Genomic DNA, 18,036 nt, shown 5'->3' on the forward strand with positions numbered 1-18,036 from the left:
CGAAAGATCGAGGAGGAAAAGAAAGAGGGGTGGGTCCGTTTCATTTTGGGACCGCCAGCCAGACTCTCATCAGTAGGACTATAGCTGACGGTCCCTGCCCTAGACGCACACGGGGACACAAAAGGACATAATTTGGAACTTGTATATATATGAATGAGAGTGGGAACTAGGACTAGCGAGAAGATTAGACCTCTGGTGGCGCTCACCGACACTAAGCGCAGTATTCTCAGTCGCTACTTATTCTTAAGCAAATGCTTAAGCATTCGACATCCTTTACTAGCTACTAGGTTAATAGATGGATGCTGCATGCTTAAGCATTTGCTTAAGAATAAGTAGCGACTGAGAATACCGCCCTAAGTCGCGATACCGTGGTGGGGCCGGGACGCCACAGTGCCATACAGAGTCTGGTTTATAATTACACGTGAACACGGAATTCTTTCTAAATATTTCTCTGATTATCAAACCCAGTATTTCGTTGCCTAGCACGTAAACAAGCTCCTCGACTTTTTCGTAAGTTGCTGGGTGACTGCTACTGCTAGAAGAAATTGAACGCGAGACACTTACGAGTAATTGCTGCGTCGAACTCCTGAAGGGACGAACATTCCTTTAAAATTCGTTTTCTAAAGGATCACTTTCGTACTTTGAATCTTTCATTTCAAAAGTAACATTCCAGCTAACTTTGGCATACATTTTAAATCACTTTCTTTCGACTTTAATGTACTCCCTGAAGCTTCATTTTCCGTTCAAGATTCCTATTATAGTCTGTGCACGATGCTCCTATTCAGATACCTCGTTAACCCTCTTTTCATTTCACTTGGAAATAGAAAGGCTCGGGTATTATTTATAATGATTATTCAAATGATATATTATCTTGTTTTATTAGAATTTCCTTTCCAATACTCGTGTGCTATTTTATCTGAACGCGCATATAATAGGGGCGTTATTGTATTCATTGCAGAACAAAATACATTCAGAAACAAATTTGATAAAAACTGTTTGGCAGACGAATAATCGTCGAATGGCGAGAGCTCAGCGTTTTTTCAATTCATCGTTTTTTATTTATTTCTCCATGTTATCGCGGGGTAAAAAAATAGAAAGTTTCTGCCTCTGAGTTTTTTGGTTCGATGAATTTTCGACTGAAGGAAACGCTGTAAATAGTGGCTTTCGAACTGTTGATGGCATCAAACGTGACTTCCCACTGAGTTGAAACGGAAACCTAGAATATTTAATTATAAAGTCAAGTATCGATGCACAGGGTTTTAATGTTTACGTTAACTACACTTGCAATTATACACAAACCTTTAACCTTTATGTGCTGCAATAAATTTTTCACTCTACGAAGCATTACTTTCCCCTTGAAAAGAGATTTTCATTTTCGAATAGGGAAGGCTCCAATTTTCACAGAAAATAAATTTTGTCTCTCTATATGAAATTCCACCCATTTTGCAATTCAATGGACTTTTCTGGCAACGCCTCAAAGAATTTTATTCAGTTCAATTTGCGTTACGAAAAAGTGTATAAAAAAGGAAAGTCCACTAACACCCCATCTAAATTTATAGGGGTGGCTTTTTATTTTTGATTATTTCTATGGGTTGAAAAATCAATACTATTATATTATATTCGTCAGGCAAAAAGAAATCGAACAATATATTCAGGAACAATGTAGATTCTGTGGACTGATTGAAGTCGTGCCTTTTTTTCACCTGTTACGCTGTTGAAACCCTGAAGCGAAGGGAATAATTTATATCCTTTTCTGCCCTGAATGCTAAATATACTGTGAAAAAATATTTTCAAATTTATAATTATATTAATATTACTACTGTAGTGGTTTCTATAATCACGAAGACCTACCGAAGTTTGCGAACATTAGTTATTTAATAGCACAGATTATTTTCTTAAGAAGAAACAAATGGAAAGGGGATGAAATACTTCGGGCATTATATTCTCCGAAAATCAATTGAGAATTTCAAACACGTCATTCTTACTAATCCGTAGCTGATAAATAAATAATATCTCCAGATGGTAAATTCAGCCAGAAAACTGCGATCGATGAGCACAAGTTGTGCACAGTTTCCTGTTTTATCTCCGTAAGATTACTGCCAGTCGGAATTTTCATAAATAACTCACAATTATTTAAATATCATCTGTAGATATATCTAATTATTATCGGTTGGACCAACCCCTGCGAATATTAAATACAAATTTAGATACGAATAACTACTCAGCGAGTCATTCTCACACCAAAGTAAAATTCTGCATCAGTGATCACATTTTACAGTACAATATCATCTCCCCACTATTTTAGCAGCAAAAATATCACTAGTGTCCTCAAAAATAGCACTTACGAACCCTCGAAGCTCCTTACAACTTTCCGTTCACCAAATTACGAGGTTTTCATTACCCTTAAGGCTTGAAATTACTTAAGAAAAATTCTTAGCTGAATTATTAAAGGAGTTGGAAGAGGAAAAATGAAGGAGGGAAGGATTCTTTTCTCTGCAAACAATAACCACAGTAGAATCTTCATTCATTTATCACCCTTTCTTCAACGGGAAATCCCATAAGTTCCTTCGGAATAAAAATGTAGAAAATCGTACCAAGAACAACGGCAAGTCGCTATTTATTCCGTTTTTTTTTTTTTCAAGGGACCCAGCAGAATCCGCGGTATCGATCGTTGCAGGACAATGAATCAATCGTCCCTCTCGGATAACAGGATTTATGTCCCCGCCACTGAGGGACGTTCCCTTCATTTTCGCCCTGAAACACGCTCGACGCATTATCTGTTAATTAAAAAACAGCAAAATGAACAGCACGGCTGGGTAAATTGAAAAATTTATTTCCCTGGGCGCGTCGCTGTGTCCTTCGTCCATTATATTTTCGTTACGTGCAATCCCAGCGCAATAATAGGGGACTCTTGAGGTACATTATAAACAGCGTGCTTTCAGTCGCGAGAAATCAGTGCAGCATTGTAATTAATTTTTACAACGGAGTTGCTTTAATGAAACAGGAAAGCCGGAGAAGAAAAGGAAAAAGGGAAACGTTCTCAGTCCCCTTGCGAGTCTTCCAGTTTATAGAGCAATGTCCCTTCGAGCTTTCGACGAGTTCAGGGTTCTTGGGAACTTGGCTTTACTGCGCGAAAAACTATGATATATAATGATCTTGTATTATGTAAGATTATCGAGGGTTAAAGTGGCTTGGAGTTTGAAATTTATGGAGGACGAAGAATATCTGTTTATTGGCAAATAAACGAGTGGATTATTAATTACACAGTTGACAAAATTTGACTTTTTTCGGACTTGTCACATTCAATAGTCGTTTTTTATAGAAAACGTATCCGCAAACCATTTGTCGCCATCACTTTTGAAGATATTTTTCGTGTTATTTTGAAAATGAAGGGTGTGGGAGAAAATCTGACTACTCCACGCGATGCAGCAGACATTTTTCCTTCGGAAAGCATCAACAGAAGTGGTAAGTCACGTTTTGTTTTCAATACAGAAGCGAAACAGTTTAGCAAAACGTGCGCCGTCGACACTGCGATTCACTGCCGCTCAGCGTAACACAATCGCTTAACGCGCGTGACTACCACTGTCGGCGCCGCACGTTTTGCCAAACTGTTTCGCCTCTGTATTGAAAACAAAGCGTGACTTACCACTTCTGTTGATGCTTTCCGAAGGAAAAATGTCTGCTGCATCGCGTGGAGCAGTCAGATTTTCTCCTAGACCCTTAGTTCCCTTATTAATTTCAGTTTTCAAATATTAGTTTCGATGTACATATGTATGTTACTTTTACAATTCCACGGAATCCTCATCTCCACATTGAGCATTGTAATTGGCAAGGTACAGTGCCGAATGCGATGCCAGAACGTGAATATCATCGTCACTCGGTCACAGATCGATCCATTAAGACGATAATTGCTCCGATTACCGATATGATCTGATTTACTGCGATTTCATGTTTCATCAATGCCGGCCAATATTCGCCAGGGGGTGCGATAATAGTACCATTTAATAATTAATTGAAGAGTCCTTGTGGACACCACTGTAAATGCCAAAAATCAAATTCTACGTGTATAGTATTACCATTGGCACGTAGAACATTTCCAGAAAAAATTATTTTTTTAATTTTGGCACCTACAGTGTTTTCTACGAGGACTCTTCAATTATTGATGAAAGTGAGGATCAGTTCCCTGATGAGAGGATTGCCTACGATGGACTGCTCGAAAGTTTCAACAAGTTGCAGCTAATTTATCGCAGAAGTGTATTTGGACACTATGTTTGTGTCTCTACAGTTTATTTTCTATCGACAGCCCAAGCCGTTCTTTCGTTCTCCAATTTCGACTCAGAAATTTTTTACCAGTTGTTACAGTTTCTTAAAATCCCAGTTGAAGTCCCGTCCTTTAATAATTACTGTGCGAGATACAAAATGCACGGTTCTGCGTGCTCTAATTTTCACTTGGGATATCATCTTACGTAGTTATGAGTTATGTTTCATGAAGGATTACGTTACGTTTCATGAAGGATTACGTTACGATGCCCCTCGGTAATTTATGCCAGGAAGTATTACGTGTCCTCTGTCCCTTTCATATTCTTGAATCTTCTTCGCAGAAATTTCTTCATTAACTCTCAGAAATTTATTCTATGAAATATCGCCCTCTCCTCCCCCATATTCTTCTAACTTCTACGAACAATTTCTCCCTTCATCATTATGGAACCTTGTACGCCTTCCCTTTCCTTATACCCCAGTAATTCAAAACTTTCATAAGTTTTAAGAGTGCTATACATCATTTCGTTTTCAAAATCTTCTATAATTCCTACGAGTCATTCCACGACAAATCACTCACTGCTTGCACAGAACATCGCCGATTTTAATGAGATTTGGATATGTTGTAGTCCACGTGAAATTAGGGGGGGTTTAAGTCATCACTTTGAGTCTTACGAACTCCTTTGAAAAATACACGACGTCGAAGCTACCGCGCGAACAGGAAAAACTTACGCAATTCGACATCCCCTATTTCCTAAACAAATTAAAAACCAGCAAAGTGATGACTTAAACCCCCCCTAAAATCGCGTCAACTGCATAATGTACCAGCCTCGTCGAAATCTCTCGTCGATTTCATCAAAAATCCCTGACACCAAATGCAAAGAGCGATCGATTTTCTATGCCCACAGTGTCTTCGACAAATCGGAATATTTCCTAGGTAACTTCCACCCAATAGCCTCTATTCTTTCCTCCAATGTCCTTCCAGCAGCTCGTTCACGCGAAATTTTTATTCCTGCACCGGAAGCCCTCGACATCCTCGAGATTTTAAAGCTCGTGGCAGATGCGCCGCAGCGGCTGTAAGGTCGCTTAAGTGGCGCTCAGTCGATTGTCCCAATTCCCGCCGTGAATCGATACCGACGTCGGCAGATTTATTTGCAAATGCGGGCCAGACACGCTGGTAAAAGTGAAGACCCGTTTCGGCGCGCTGGGATTGTCGATTCTCGGCTCGTTACGCGCGATCGGCGCTGCGACGAAAAAGGATTATTCCGTCGGACGAAAATTAAACGCGGAGAAAAAAGGGTGGGGAATGGAAAATGGAACGGTGACGAACAGTTTCGCGGCGCAGGTCCCCTTTGCGTTCCCCGAACCGATTACTTTTTCGCGGAAAAAAATTGTTCTTTGTACTTAATTGATGCGCTGGAGAAAATTACGACGAGAGTTGTTTTCGTTGCAGTTTCCCGACGGGCGCGTGTTCCTGGGAAGTGAATTCAGAACGATAAAATATTCTTTTCTAGGGGTGGTTTTTTCTGGAAAAATATAATTGGAATGGTACAATAGGATTGTTTTGGTTCAGTAAATTAATATTCTTGGGAAAATGATGAAGCTCTTTGAAAAATTCTATTACACTTTCTATTCATTTTTCGCGTAGAGTTAATTCTTCCAAATGACCCCTCCTATTATCGACCACCTTGCGCAATTAATTTAAATTTTTGGGGGGCCATCAATCGCCTGCAAATTTTCTTTAGAGACAGATTTTTATTAACTTCATATTCCTGAATACAATAATTTATAAACCACCCCTTTTTCGAGCTCCCCAAGTTCTTTCATAATATGTATAATGTAATATATCTCCGAAATTATTTGCCTCATTTTTCTTGCGTTAGGAGCCATCGTTCCCAGCACGCCTCGTTGCCCCATCTGTTATTAAAACGAATATTAATTGACACTAACGGCAATTTGATGGGAAATCAATAGCGACGCCGAAATACGGGGTAGTTTTAACACCTTTGGTGATGGAGCATGGAGCTGATAATAAAATGACTTCGACGTAATGCATCGCCGTGGTGCACGATCGGGACTGGAGATGAAAAATAATAAACGGAAACAGAAGTGGAAAAATGGAGAACGAAGGAAACGGATGGTTTCAGACGTGCAGCAGCTAGAATTGAATTCAGATTACTGTGCGCATCACCGACGGCGCTGATTTGAAGCAGCGTTTGCGAATATATTCCGCGGGGGATGGTATTTTAGCGATAAAAAACTTTTGGTGTTTTCTTCGAAGCAGCTCAGCAAATTTAATTGTACTAAGTACTGCGAGTAATTATTCAAACTACAGTGCTTTGAAATTTTCATTAATTGTTTAAGAGATAATTCTGAAAAGACCTTGCATTTTCTTCTGGCATTTTTGTATACCAGATATATAAAATTGATGAAAATGTGGATTAAATGGGGACATGATTGTGCGAGTGAAAAAAAATCCCGAATGAAAAGCTTCGTTTTTATAAACGAAATTACGATATTGTTCTTTGATATTTATCTTTCAAGTTTTATGGTTAGTTAGGAAGCAAGTGATAGAGAATATTCTTTAGAATTCTGATTTAATTAGTGTTTCTCTGAATAAGTTGATATTAGTAAAAAGATAGTGTTAAGATTCTGAATAATTTCGTGAACAATATACAGTTTCTTTTAAGCTTAGAAAAGATAAAAAATAAATGTTTCATCCACTCTTTTGTTCACTGGTTTCAAATTTAATGTTCGAATTTTTAAACAAGAAAAACTAACTAGAAACTCCCCGGCACGAAATCTTAAGAAGCAAACCTCGGAGCCATTTTTTAAGGTATAATAGCCAAAGTTCTTTGAAAAAATTGCTATGGATACATTCGATGTTCCATCTAAATGGGGGCACAGGAACTTTCCTCAGCAAGATCCACAGAAAGATCCCATCCTTTTTCTTGGTATTTAATTATAACTGTGAGGAACTTGGAGAGGAATATAGTGGAGTTTCTGGACGAAGGTTTCTTGCATTGTTGTTCGAAAGATTGTCTGCTGTCTTTCGTGGTAACTTGGCATGGTGCAACTACGAAAATTAAATACTCTCCGTATAAATAACTTTCAACTTTTCAAAGCCTATTCTGAATGACATAAGAGAATTATCAGAATTTAATTCGTTGCTGAGGTACCAGCTGGGAAACTTGTATAATTTCTTCCATTCTTAAAGAAAAGCAGTAAAGGCGAAGATGTGACAGATAACTGTAATGTTACTTCTTCGGGACACAAAGAGTTTGAAGCGAATTTAACGTGAAAATTTCTGGTTATATTTTATCGATTGTTTTGAAGCAGATATTAAGGTGTGCTTTCTAGAAGGTGACAAAATTTAACGCGAGCCTTTCGCGAAGTCCAACGAGTCCACTGACATTTTCCTTGGAGAAGAAAGGCCGATGGTTTGAGAATCAAAATTTGGACTACCGGTCCACCGAAAGCGAAGTCGAGCTTAATTACTTCCAGTCACCCCCCACGAACTCTATGATCTGTGGCCCGTTCGCGTTGGAAAGCACGGTAAATTAAAATCGCCGAAACTCCGGCGTATAAATAGAAACCGGAATAACGGAAATATCGTGGAGATAGGGGCACGATTTTACATTGAGCCCGACGATAGTTTCCAAGAGCACGCGACGACCTCGCTTTCTCTAACTCGGGCACCGTGCCAGCTGCGATCTACCAAGAAACAATCCCCTCGTTTTCCAAAAAAAAAGGGAAACGGAAAAGGGAAAAGAAAAAGCGCGAACCCCAATCATCCCCATCTGTTACACCCCCGTGCCAAAATGGCCAGTGAAGACTGCAAACCTCTGTCGAAAGAAACGCATTATCTTATTCAACCAGATTTCCATCGCTTGCCATATTAATAGTCAAGCATCAACTTTATCTAATAACAGCTTCAGATCGCTGTAATAAAGTCAAGTATAATTGATATAATCACTGCAGAACATACTGTTCTTGGGGAAGCTGGCGCAAAGCTCAGCGCAGAGGGCGCCACAAGCGCGTGCACTTTCGCTGACTCTTGATTTCAGGATTAAAACCACAACAAAGGGAGAAGATTATAAAATATTCTAAAATGTTTGAAGATTTTTTAGGCTACAGTTGACTTCTAATAATTTTACCAGGTTTCACGTCTTTATAACCTAAAATATGCATATTTATTTTTTATATCTACATAATTAATAGTAGCTAATAATATTAACGATAATTATAGATACATGCACTTATTATAGAAATAGAAATTAAGAAGTAAATTAAGATAATTTAAATAACCTAAAACACCGACGACAAGTGGCACATGCGCTGGTGGCGCCACGGGTGGGAAAAAGTTGCAGTTAGCTTCCCCATTAAGGGGACTAGGCAGTTGAAAAATCGTTTTTTTTATTGCATTTTCCGAAAGTACTATCTTTTCTGAATAAAATGCCTAGAAATTTAAGAAGTCACCGGATTTTGGTAGCACACAAACAAAATGATGGCGCGCTACCAAAATCCGGTGACTCACTTAATTTTTTTATGAAAATCTCGAGTTTAAAGTTTCTGGGCAAAGGCGACGCTATAGGTTGCTTTTTAGCTGCCAAATCTACAATTTTGCGAATTTTACTATAAGCCAAGCGGCATTTTATTCAGAAAAGACAGTACTTTAGGAAAATGCAATAAAAAGAAAATCGATTTTTCGACTGCCTAGTCCCCTTAAGTGTCTGATAGATCACCACAGAAGTGTTGTTGAATTATCAAATATTTATTATACATTCCATCCATAAAGAATACAGATTTATTTACATTATAAATACAACAATCAATAGCGGGGCCTCCAAAGCTCATTCCCAAGCAGAATATGAACATAGGGGTCAGCAATGAACTAGTTTCGAGGTCTGCTGTGCGATCAAGTATCGAAGCACCACCTTTAAAATTTCCCTTACCTATCCCAAGATCTTCGTGAATCACTGACGGAGATCTGAAGCCACTACGTACCTCGTGGCGGATCTTTTCATTAATGGCACGGTTCCGTTACAACCCAATACTCGGCATTTCACTGGAAAGATCGAAGCTCCGGTGCACGCAGTATATCAAACGACCTCTACATTTCTCCGCGAGATAAAGCGTCCCGGCTAGAAAAATCGCCACTCTGATAGCGGGAAAAGTGAAAGACCGTGGAAGAATAACGACCGCAAGAAATCGAGGAAATATGGTCGCAGGGAGGGGAAAATATTCTTCTGTGCGCGTAAGCGGCTCACAGAGCGTTAAGGAAGATGCAAACGACGTCTCGTTTCTCTTTCCCGCCCCTGCAACGGCGAAAGAAATTCCTGGCCGGCGATTCGCAGCGAATTCCACGTTACTGGCTTTATACATTTACGGACGCCGTGTTCAGTAGCTCCTGTAATATCCTTCGAGCACTAGTTCGAGCTCGGATTCGCGAGACAACGTCCTCGGACGCCCAAGGGAAATTTCTCGGAGGAAAATTCATATCTTATCGAGCTCTTTGTATCCCTTTTTTCGAAGCAAAGCTATCTATACCGGTGGCTCGAGTCACTGCGGCTCAACAATTCGAATAACTTCGCCGTTTCCGATGTTACAGGAGAGGGCATTAATTCACGCAGCTATTTAACTGTCTCGCATCGATAGGATTATCCGAGAAGGAATCTTTGAAAGCCGCGAGCTGCGTGGAAATTTCTTTTCAAGCGTGCTTCATCTCGCGTCCCCTTGTAATATCAATGATTGAGGATTTATGCGATGCACCAGGGCGCTGTGACCCACTTTGCATAGAAAGCTTTATTGCTCCATAGAAAATAGGATTGGAAACATCTGCGCGTGAATGCGAGGTAGCCAAAGGTTGGAAAAAATTCAGAGGGGTGGAACTTCTCGATGCGGCTGTGAAATCTCGTTTACGTATCGAATGTAATCAGGAGTCACAGTCGCAATCAGCCTTTCGGTGGCTCTGCCTTCCGTAAAAAAAAAACGATTACTTGGGGTGCAGTTGGGCTAGAGAGCTCCATTCAGCAGTCGTTCAGTTGGCAATTGTCAGGGGATCAGTCGAGTGTTCCCCAAGGGATCGAGCTGTCAGTTAACAACCCGGGCAATCCAGCTGCAGTAGCCTGTACTTAATTAGCAGGTACTTAGCCCGCATCTACTTAAGTAATTAGGCTTCTCTTGGTCAATTTCAGACAGAAGGTAACCTTATTAGTCGTCGGTTAGAAGCGAAATCAGGCTCTGCTCCAAAGTTACTCAGCTACCCCCTTAAGAGAACTGAACAAATGCCTGAACTGATGGTAAAGTCTCAAGGGAATGTAATTGTGGAATATGTAAAATGTGGAACAAAGTTTCCGCATGCAAATAACGTTTCGACGGTGGAAATAATTTTCAGTCAAGCGCAGATGTATTCAAAGGTTTCTGAAACAGTTCTTAACCAAAGCCCCGCTTCAAGAACATTTTTGCAATTGGATAGAGACATATTAGTTGCTTCCAAACGAATTTGCTGATAACTTAATGAATTCCCTAGGCCTGTCCAGTTTGTCAGCAGACTTTGAACAGTTGGAATTATTCGTAGAATTTCTTGCAGAAAAAATTGTAAGGGGAGATGAACGCGCGAAGCCATTCGATTCACGGCACGCTTCGCTATAAATCACAGAGCCTGGGCCATTTTTCCTCCTTTCTTTGAACTTCCACGATCGATAGAGCTCGAATGCTGGCACGAAATCACGTATACGTTGCTGCCACTGTTCCCCCCCCCCCAGAATCGAAGAAACTCTGAAAAGCATCTGAGCTTCGTTCCTTTTTCATTCTGGGACTTCTGGCTGGATGGCTACGTCGATTCAGATGGCCACTCTTGCGCCGCAACTGACATGCACATGGAATTTCCTCGATATCTCGATAATACCTCTCGATGCCAGGATACCTGCAGGCTGGAGGCTGTATCCTGTTGTAGGACGATTTGCTGGTCACATACTTCTGAATAGGGCAAATGGGGGCTGAACTTGAGCTTCTATGAAATTCGCATTGATTCAAGCGAATTTTACTGCAAGCGATTTTCAGTAGTAATGGTGCATCCTTCTACTGTATTAAATCTAATAAATTCTAGTAGAATCGGTGTTTAAACTTGTTGGAATGTGTACAACGATGGACTGTTCCTGGAGTTGGAGTGTCAGGGACTTTGGGGACCCGGTGACTTGTGAGTTTTCCTTTCATTCGCTACAGGAGACCCAAAAGAGGGGAAAACGGTCTTCTCGACCCCTGCGCTTCTCAGTCTGAGGAAACCCTCCAAACGGTTAACTTGCATCGCGCTAAAGACTATTCTTTCCATTACTTTTAGTTTAAGTATTACGCAGTTCTTATTATTATTATACTGACGATCGACTGTGTAACTTTTATTTTCTTAACTAAATAAACATTATATTCTAACAAAACTAATGCAAATGTTGAGTGCGACACGTGTGACGGCACGCGGGCAGATATGGTCGACCTGTACTACTAGCACGTGCGTAGGAGCAAGGAGAACTGGTCGTCGATGGTCAGCCATGGTTTTATCTCCCTGTAACACGTGTGTTGTTTTAAAAATTCTTTCCAGTGAAAGTGACTCGAATCGATGAGTGTTTTAAACTTCAGAGGGGACTCCACCCTGAAGCCACTAACGAAAGACAAAGTTAGGGGTTTTTTTTATTCGTATAAACAAGAATATAGGGCTTGGATTTTTTACGTTGCTTTAAAGCAACCTCTATTTTGCTAGAAAATCTTTTGTTTATGAATAACTGTACAAACTGACAGCGGACAAAGTGGCTTCCCGGAGGACAGCAAAAAGCTGACACACACTCCCGGGAACGACTGGACCGTCTGAGAAAGAAACACAAAAAGAGATATAAACTGGAATATATTATCTCCCACCTAGCGTTTAATTTAAGTGAAAATTCGAAAAGATGCATGCACCCTTTCTTTCCAATCCCCTCACACGTTTCGTTACCTGATCACCCTCTCTTTAAAAAAAAAATCTCCTTCCTTTAAAACCACCTTAAGAATAAGATTAATAATTTACAATTACCAGCATTAACAAAAACTTAACGTTAATTTCCCTCGAGTCTAATTAGTTTGCAATCCCACAAATTCTATCTAGGCAAATAAAAATATCCACGCGTGACAAAATTGAAATCATTGTTATATGTATATGGATATTATTTATTCTAGGAGATAACGAGAAAGGAAAATCCCGAATTACGTTACTGCCTGGTGAAAGCGTTACTTTTATATGCAATTAACGTGTTTAAAAATTATTGTCAGCCGGGTAGCCGCTGCTTTTAGCTCTGAGCACGACCCCAAGTGAAACAGGGGTTTACGCCGTCGGGATTGTAATGTAATTTTCCTCCATTAATAGAGTTACGAGGATAACAACGCTTACAGGTGGTGGAAGGTCGCTCTGATTACTCCCTCGACTACGTTGTCCGCGGAGCGGGGAGTTCGAAAAGAAGCGCTCGGACCTTAATTGCAAAACCCCTGCGCCACGTTGCCCAACGCGGAGCGGCTTTTATAAACATTTATTTCGAAAATTCGCTTAGCCCCTCGAGCCGTTACTCGATGCCTAGCTTCGACTCTCCATTTAACGCCTGTAATGCAGCGCGCGAAACGGCGGCGATAACGCAGCCATGAATTTTTATAACCCTGAGGCTGCCTCCGTGAATAAACGGGGTAAATTCGCTGCAGAAATCCGGGCAGCAGAAATTAAATTGCTATTGCGCGAGGGGTCACTGAACCTCGGTCAATTTGGCACCATTAAGAAATTGATTTAAGTATTTTTGGGTAATTAATTACAAAGAGGTGAATAGAAATTGTGGTCAGTAGTTTTGGGTAATGTTTATTAATACCATAAACTGTAAAAAAAAATCATTGATAATATATACGTATGTAGATAAGGAAAAGTAAAAAAAAATATAAAAAAATTCTTAAGTTAAACGATTTTAAAATGCCTTAAAAAATAAGAAATAATTATTTTCTTGCACTACAATTGCAATGGTGATATGTCAGTTTAAAGAAAATCTTGGGGCAGGATATTTCATCGTTTTCTATTCGTCGCTCATTTACCAGCTTGATTCTTTATTAAATTGAATCGTATCCTGTTATGAAATATCTAGTCCCACGGTTTTCTTTAAACTAACTTATCACCATTGTAATTGTAGTAGAAGAAAATAATTTTTTAATTTTTATTACAATTTAAAATCGCTAACTTAAATTTTCTTTTATATATTTTTTATTTTCTAGTTTTTAGTGTTTGTGAATTTTTTCCACATTTTTTTATCCCTGACTTTTTTCATAATTTTTTATTGCCATCTAAGCCACGCACGCCTGCAAAGTTTCAAGTCTATTTGCTAGTTGAAAGTGGGTTAAAATTGAGTTTCCTGATTTGAACCAAACATATGATACGAGCAAACAAGCAACAAATAGAGGATCGAAGCTGAGTAAAATCGTTTAAAAATACTTGATTTCCAAGAAATTTGACTGCCTAGCCCCCTTAACCCGGAGGGAGGCGCACCCCATATTGTAACACAGCAAAAAACCACGGTTTCAAAATATATTTTTTCAACTTTGTAATTTTTATGTTAAAGTACAGTCTTTTAAGAATAAAAAAAAATATGAAACCTCTTAAAATCCTTATTAAAGTTCTTTAAAAAATTGTAACAAAAGCTCAAACGTTCCTCATATTTTCGCAACTAGCGCCCCTGTGGTGAATTTTACCCAGCAGCGGCTCCCGCCGAGTTAATGGGGGGCGGTGTTAGGGGAGTGCTGGTTCCTTTTATTCTCACAGAATGCATCGATAAAGATCATCAGAAGGATTACGTTCGCGTAGTCGTTAGTCTTAGTTTAAATCTCACAGGCAGCTTCAAAGCTCTGTGCATAAAAGGGAGGCACTTTATCGATACATCGAAGTTTCCGCCTCTGTCTCGCGTTCCACTTTGATCCGCCTTTAACGGTACACTCCGCCTCGACACTGAGACAGATCCATTGAGTCGCTCTATTCGAAATATTTTCCTTGTACATCGCTGATCCGACGAGAATACATTTTAGAAGTCGGATCTGGGACCGAAACTCGGATAAAGGCAGGGGAAACGGTGCTTTCCCTCGCTGAGCACGTCTGTCGATGCGTAATGGTCTCCATTCTGCAGCCTGTCTACGTGTTCTTTAAACGGAAAGCTTAATAACCGAATATCCGGTAGAACAGCGGGTGGAAATTTTTTTCTCTCAATTTTAGTTACCGTGTCGTGATCAGTAATATCAACTTTAGAGGAAGCTTAACAAGCTAGAAAACGAAGCTACAGTGTTATTTAATTTCTCCGCGAATTAGGTCGCGCAACTTCGCGTCCTCGGTATTCCCGTTCACCCCGAATCCATCATCAGCAAAGAAGTGGAAAGGGTGGCGAACCTGCCCTTCAAAATCCAGGGCAAAGTCCTCAGAGAAATGAGAGGGGGGTCAGGGTCGACCAGCCATCGATCAATCACTTTCTTTTTTATCTTCCCGTCGTGTTCAATCCCGCCAAACATGTTCCCTTCGGAGGGTTGGGAAATTCAGGGGTTGGAAAATGTAAAATATAAAGGCGTAAGAGTTTGCCAGCAATTATATTTCCTGGACACCTTTCTGGCGTGTCGTAGCTATTTCCAGCTTTTTTAATTGCAATAGTATGAATTCCGAAGAAAATTTCTTCGTTCACAGAAAGCTGAGATACAGCAGTTCCCATCATTACCGATCAACTTCTTTACATAACCTCTTTCGCACCCACGCATGTTCGAGATGAAGCTTCATTATTTTTTTTTTTTCATAACAGCAGTCGCAGTACGAAAGTACAGAAGCAGCGAGAAATTGTCGAACTTTATGAATATCCGCGCAGTCGAGTAGACATCGCGCACGGGAGGAGTATAAAGTTTAATGACACGCGTAGAAGCTCGCACGCCATTTCAGCAACGAAATCCGCCATTTTACGAGCGCGCCGCTCCATTCTAGGGATAGCATCGCGATAATTCATGAACGTACTGCGTGCATAAGCGCGAGCAACGTACGATCGCGTTTCCTTATGCTGCCGGGCGAAACAAGCCCACGCGGAATTCCCTCGGGGATGGTGGATAAACTTTAAAGTATTCTGTAACGGTCCAGAATGCGACGCACGTCGAGCTATAAACTTAAATTGACTTCCGCGGTTACTTGTAGACGTAGAGCATGCAAAGATGCTGACCTTTGCCTTTGCTACTGTCCCCTGGACCGCCATATTCAGCCGAGGTCTTTTTATTTTGTTTATTTTCGCGGATGTCACGGTGGCAATTTTTTGTAATTCGTAATTTTGTTCGCTGCTTAAGGGGTTAGCTGCCTTCAGGGGGTAGAAAAAGAATCAATTCTTTGGCAATTTATTTCAGAACGTACATGCATATATTTATGCAATGGCTTTTGTATTCAGATGAGGGACACTTTAACGGGTTATTATATTATGTTTTGGTGTAAAAAAGTATTGAGTTATTGGAAAATTACAGCTGATTTACCGGATGCTGTTTTTACACCGGTGACCACGATTTCTTCAAAATCGCTTCAAGAATCTTTCTGAAATATTTTAGGTTTCTTCTAGATATTCAAATCCAGTCTTCAATCGAAGCATTTGTTTTTCCAATGCATAGTTTTCATGAGATATTATTATTAACTAAAGGAGATATCGGCTTGGATATGAGTCGTGTTTTTTTTAAGCATTAGCAAAAATTCAAATAGATTTTAAAAATATATAACTTCCAGAAGTACCTGACGCTCTCACGTTTTTAAATTTTGCTTTCAATTTTGCAATAACGGAAATACTTGCAAAACCTTCTTGAAAAAGAAGAAGAACTTCTCCACCGAAACACCATGTTTCAACTTCAAACGGTCGTCTTTTTTACCAGAATACAATATTAAAATTCGGAGAACGTCAGGTACTTCCGAAAGTTTTTACTTTTTAAAATCTATTTGAATTTTTGCTAATGCTTAAAAAAACACGACTCATATCCAAGCCGATATCTCCTTTAGTTAATAATAATATCTGATGAAAATTTAGAGTAATATAGTTAAAAGATGAATCTTTTAGTAGAAAAACATTGTGTATGATTTTCACTTAAACTTTTCCCAAAAAGAAATCCTGAACTTGTACGCTTTTTCCGGACATCTAGGTGGGTGTAACCCCTCAAGGGGACTAGGCAGTCAGAAACTCGAATTTTTCTGTTGCACTTTTAAAAAGTACCACCCTTTCCGAGTAAAATGCCGTTTGGTTTATGTAAAAATTCGCAAAATTGAGGACTTTACAGCCGAAAAGGTCGACCGCATCATAAATCGTTTCTGCGCGCCTCTTTCGAAACTTTAAACGGGTTTTTCTCGGAATCATATTTCCTCTTCGTTTTGCAGTGATTGCGAAAAAACGGAGGTACAAATCGATTTGAAAAAAAATTCACATATGTGAAACATGTCTAGTTCCGACCTGAACCTAAGCACAAGTCTTCGAAAACTCCTACTTTGACAAAAAAAAAAAAAATAAAATTGCTCTTCTCCCTGGCGAAAAATCACATTTCCTTAAAATTTGCCGTTTTACCACCGCTGTACTTATAATTTTGATTTTTCTTTCGTGTTTAATAGGTTCGGGGCAAAGTATCAATTACAAAAGACACTTCACAATTCAATTTCTTACGGCCAGAATCACTGCAAAATTGCAGCGGCTCCAGACAGAACCCCTGCATATCAGGCAACTTTAGCACTGTCGTACATATGTATATATTATTAAAATAATTTTTTCTTACTGTTTATAGTATTAGCAAACGTTACCCAAAAGTACTAGTCACAATTTGTCTTCACCTCCTTGTAATTAATTCGCAAAAAATACTTGATTTTTCAATCGATCTGAGTGCCTAGTCCCCTTAAGTCCCAAACTCCAAGTGCCCAAACGCTTCGACGAGGACAACGAATCTTCGCGGCAGGCTATCTATACGAAAGTGTTCCATGAAACGCAAAACAGTCAGCTTTCATAAAAGCTCGCTTTCCCAGTTGCAACCGCAAAGCCAGGTAATTAAAGGACGCGGGAGAACCGCCTGGATTAGCGATATGAGAAGAGAAACGGGGATAGGCACGGGAATAATCCCCGTCTTTCCTCGTGATCTCCCGGATTCCCTCTATTTTTCCACGAGTCAGTTCCGTCCGCAAATATCGAGCAGGGCAGAATTGCCTATCAACGATCAGGAGTCCCGCGTCTCCTCGCTTCCGAGTGTCAGACGGAGACGGCGCGCGTATCGATTCACTAAGGCCGTTAAGCCGCGCTCCCACTTGAGAGAAATCTCACCCCCCGTCATCTCGCTGTTTATCCCCAAACAGTGGAATAAACTCTATCCACCTTGTTCCACATTACTGCTAGACGACATCGCAGCAGAATTACGACCGACGAGAAATATTCTTCGACACCCGCGTAGCCTTAAATAATATTCCCGTTAGAATTATCCAACCGGCCGAGTGATATCGCAGCTTTAACCAAGCGATTGGACTTGCTGCCAGGTATTCTTCTAGCGCCTTACACCCACGCAACCAGTCACCGAGCGCGCGCGTGAAAATTTATGAAAATCTCGAGAGCTTCAGACTGAATCCACGCCTTTGGATGTTGTTTCGCTGAACGTGTCGAATGGAAGGGGAGCTGAAAAGACGGGAATGTAGGTCATTACCCACTTATTTCACGAGCGGGCGAAGGTTACAGCCGGATGTATGAGCGGGGGAGAAAA

This window comes from Andrena cerasifolii, chromosome 13, assembly GCF_050908995.1.
Source record: "Andrena cerasifolii isolate SP2316 chromosome 13, iyAndCera1_principal, whole genome shotgun sequence".
NCBI lineage: Eukaryota > Metazoa > Arthropoda > Insecta > Hymenoptera > Andrenidae > Andrena > Andrena cerasifolii.